Source organism: Nomia melanderi, unplaced genomic scaffold, assembly GCF_051020985.1.
Source record: "Nomia melanderi isolate GNS246 unplaced genomic scaffold, iyNomMela1 scaffold0241, whole genome shotgun sequence".
NCBI lineage: Eukaryota > Metazoa > Arthropoda > Insecta > Hymenoptera > Halictidae > Nomia > Nomia melanderi.
The window spans coordinates 1-5,000 of NW_027475356.1; positions in this window are offsets into that span (position 1 = coordinate 1).

Here is a 5,000-nt window from a genome sequence, read left to right on the forward strand (position 1 = left end):
AAAAATGGAAAAAACCGATTCGTCGGAGCGAGGTGTCCAGCCCGTGCGGTAATTCCAGCAGGCGAATCGGACTTCCCGAAATTTTTCTAAGTCCCACGGTCGACACCAACTTTTTTAATAAGCGTTTTAAAATTATTTCAATGTTTAATCCATGCGTAAACATGACGTTTATTAACGTTTTTAACATTAAAAAAAATTACAAAAATTTATTTTTCGGAAAAAATGGAAAAAACCGATTCGTCGGAGCGAGGTGTCCAGCCCGTGCGGTAATTCCAGCAGGCGAATCGGACTTCCCGAAATTTTTCTAAGTCCCACGGTCGACACCAACTTTTTTAATAAGCGTTTTAAAATTATTTCAATGTTTAATCCATGCGTAAACATGACGTTTATTAACGTTTTTAACATTAAAAAAAATTACAAAAATTTATTTTTCGGAAAAAATGGAAAAAACCGATTCGTCGGAGCGAGGTGTCCAGCCCGTGCGGTAATTCCAGCAGGCGAATCGGACTTCCCGAAATTTTTCTAAGTCCCACGGTCGACACCAACTTTTTTAATAAGCGTTTTAAAATTATTTCAATGTTTAATCCATGCGTAAACATGACGTTTATTAACGTTTTTAACATTAAAAAAAATTACAAAAATTTATTTTTCGGAAAAAATGGAAAAAACCGATTCGTCGGAGCGAGGTGTCCAGCCCGTGCGGTAATTCCAGCAGGCGAATCGGACTTCCCGAAATTTTTCTAAGTCCCACGGTCGACACCAACTTTTTTAATAAGCGTTTTAAAATTATTTCAATGTTTAATCCATGCGTAAACATGACGTTTATTAACGTTTTTAACATTAAAAAAAATTACAAAAATTTATTTTTCGGAAAAAATGGAAAAAACCGATTCGTCGGAGCGAGGTGTCCAGCCCGTGCGGTAATTCCAGCAGGCGAATCGGACTTCCCGAAATTTTTCTAAGTCCCACGGTCGACACCAACTTTTTTAATAAGCGTTTTAAAATTATTTCAATGTTTAATCCATGCGTAAACATGACGTTTATTAACGTTTTTAACATTAAAAAAAATTACAAAAATTTATTTTTCGGAAAAAATGGAAAAAACCGATTCGTCGGAGCGAGGTGTCCAGCCCGTGCGGTAATTCCAGCAGGCGAATCGGACTTCCCGAAATTTTTCTAAGTCCCACGGTCGACACCAACTTTTTTAATAAGCGTTTTAAAATTATTTCAATGTTTAATCCATGCGTAAACATGACGTTTATTAACGTTTTTAACATTAAAAAAAATTACAAAAATTTATTTTTCAAAAAAAATGGAAAAAACCGATTCGTCGGAGCGAGGTGTCCAGCCCGTGCGGTAATTCCAGCAGGCGAATCGGACTTCCCGAAATTTTTCTAAGTCCCACGGTCGACACCAACTTTTTTAATAAGCGTTTTAAAATTATTTCAATGTTTAATCCATGCGTAAACATGACGTTTATTAACGTTTTTAACATTAAAAAAAATTACAAAAATTTATTTTTCGGAAAAAATGGAAAAAACCGATTCGTCGGAGCGAGGTGTCCAGCCCGTGCGGTAATTCCAGCAGGCGAATCGGACTTCCCGAAATTTTTCTAAGTCCCACGGTCGACACCAACTTTTTTAATAAGCGTTTTAAAATTATTTCAATGTTTAATCCATGCGTAAACATGACGTTTATTAACGTTTTTAACATTAAAAAAAATTACAAAAATTTATTTTTCGGAAAAAATGGAAAAAACCGATTCGTCGGAGCGAGGTGTCCAGCCCGTGCGGTAATTCCAGCAGGCGAATCGGACTTCCCGAAATTTTTCTAAGTCCCACGGTCGACACCAACTTTTTTAATAAGCGTTTTAAAATTATTTCAATGTTTAATCCATGCGTAAACATGACGTTTATTAACGTTTTTAACATTAAAAAAAATTACAAAAATTTATTTTTCGGAAAAAATGGAAAAAACCGATTCGTCGGAGCGAGGTGTCCAGCCCGTGCGGTAATTCCAGCAGGCGAATCGGACTTCCCGAAATTTTTCTAAGTCCCACGGTCGACACCAACTTTTTTAATAAGCGTTTTAAAATTATTTCAATGTTTAATCCATGCGTAAACATGACGTTTATTAACGTTTTTAACATTAAAAAAAATTACAAAAATTTATTTTTCGGAAAAAATGGAAAAAACCGATTCGTCGGAGCGAGGTGTCCAGCCCGTGCGGTAATTCCAGCAGGCGAATCGGACTTCCCGAAATTTTTCTAAGTCCCACGGTCGACACCAACTTTTTTAATAAGCGTTTTAAAATTATTTCAATGTTTAATCCATGCGTAAACATGACGTTTATTAACGTTTTTAACATTAAAAAAAATTACAAAAATTTATTTTTCAAAAAAAATGGAAAAAACCGATTCGTCGGAGCGAGGTGTCCAGCCCGTGCGGTAATTCCAGCAGGCGAATCGGACTTCCCGAAATTTTTCTAAGTCCCACGGTCGACACCAACTTTTTTAATAAGCGTTTTAAAATTATTTCAATGTTTAATCCATGCGTAAACATGACGTTTATTAACGTTTTTAACATTAAAAAAAATTACAAAAATTTATTTTTCGGAAAAAATGGAAAAAACCGATTCGTCGGAGCGAGGTGTCCAGCCCGTGCGGTAATTCCAGCAGGCGAATCGGACTTCCCGAAATTTTTCTAAGTCCCACGGTCGACACCAACTTTTTTAATAAGCGTTTTAAAATTATTTCAATGTTTAATCCATGCGTAAACATGACGTTTATTAACGTTTTTAACATTAAAAAAAATTACAAAAATTTATTTTTCGGAAAAAATGGAAAAAACCGATTCGTCGGAGCGAGGTGTCCAGCCCGTGCGGTAATTCCAGCAGGCGAATCGGACTTCCCGAAATTTTTCTAAGTCCCACGGTCGACACCAACTTTTTTAATAAGCGTTTTAAAATTATTTCAATGTTTAATCCATGCGTAAACATGACGTTTATTAACGTTTTTAACATTAAAAAAAATTACAAAAATTTATTTTTCGGAAAAAATGGAAAAAACCGATTCGTCGGAGCGAGGTGTCCAGCCCGTGCGGTAATTCCAGCAGGCGAATCGGACTTCCCGAAATTTTTCTAAGTCCCACGGTCGACACCAACTTTTTTAATAAGCGTTTTAAAATTATTTCAATGTTTAATCCATGCGTAAACATGACGTTTATTAACGTTTTTAACATTAAAAAAAATTACAAAAATTTATTTTTCGGAAAAAATGGAAAAAACCGATTCGTCGGAGCGAGGTGTCCAGCCCGTGCGGTAATTCCAGCAGGCGAATCGGACTTCCCGAAATTTTTCTAAGTCCCACGGTCGACACCAACTTTTTTAATAAGCGTTTTAAAATTATTTCAATGTTTAATCCATGCGTAAACATGACGTTTATTAACGTTTTTAACATTAAAAAAAATTACAAAAATTTATTTTTCAAAAAAAATGGAAAAAACCGATTCGTCGGAGCGAGGTGTCCAGCCCGTGCGGTAATTCCAGCAGGCGAATCGGACTTCCCGAAATTTTTCTAAGTCCCACGGTCGACACCAACTTTTTTAATAAGCGTTTTAAAATTATTTCAATGTTTAATCCATGCGTAAACATGACGTTTATTAACGTTTTTAACATTAAAAAAAATTACAAAAATTTATTTTTCGGAAAAAATGGAAAAAACCGATTCGTCGGAGCGAGGTGTCCAGCCCGTGCGGTAATTCCAGCAGGCGAATCGGACTTCCCGAAATTTTTCTAAGTCCCACGGTCGACACCAACTTTTTTAATAAGCGTTTTAAAATTATTTCAATGTTTAATCCATGCGTAAACATGACGTTTATTAACGTTTTTAACATTAAAAAAAATTACAAAAATTTATTTTTCAAAAAAAATGGAAAAAACCGATTCGTCGGAGCGAGCTGTCCAGGCCGTGCGGTAATGCCAGCAGGCGATCCGGGGTACTCGAAATTTTTCTAAGTCCCGACGGTCAAGAGTAAACTTTTTCATCACATATTTCAAAATTTTTTTAATGTTTAATCCACGCATAAAAACGCAGTTTATTAACGTTTTTAACGTTGAGAAAATTGACAAAAATTTTTTTTTCACTGAAAATGGAAAAAATGTATCGGTCGATGCGGGCTGTCCAGGCCGTGCGGTAATTCCAGCCGGCGATCCGAGGTACTCGAAATTTTTCTAAGTCCGAACGGTCAAGAGTAAACTTTTTCATCACATATTTCAAAATTTTTTCAATGTTTAATCCACGCATAAAAACGCAGTTTATTAACGTTTTTAACGTTGAGAAAATTGACAAAAATTTTTTTTTCACTGAAAATGGAAAAAATGTATCGGTCGATGCGGGCTGTCCAGGCCGTGCGGTAATTCCAGCCGGCGATCCGAGGTACTCGAAATTTTTCTAAGTCCGAACGGTCAAGAATAAACTTTTTTATTACATGTTTTAAAAATTTTTCAATGCTTAATCCGTGCATAAGAGTGCAGTTTATTAACGTTTTTAAGGTTGAAAAAATTGACAAAAATTTTTTTTTCTCTGAAAATGAAAAAAATGTATCGGTCGAAGCGGGCTGTCCAGGCCGCGCGGTAATGCCAGCAGGTCGAACGCGGCGACCCGAAATTTTTCTAAGTCCCTGCGGTCAAGAATAAACTTTTTTATTATGCGTTTTAAAAATTTTTCGGCGCTTAATCCATGGATAAAAAGGCAGCCCGAACACGTTTTTAACGTTGAAAAAATTGACCAAAATTTTTTTTTCACAAAAACTGCGAAAAACAGATCGACCGAATCTACTTTTCTCCGTCTCGCGGTAAGTCGAACCGGCCAAACCGGCTGACTCGAAATTTTTCCAAGTCCCAACGGTCAGGAATAAAATTTTTCAAAATTCGGTTTAAAAATTTTCCAACGCTTAAGTCGTGTACGAATAACGATGAAAAAATGTACAAAATTTTTTTTT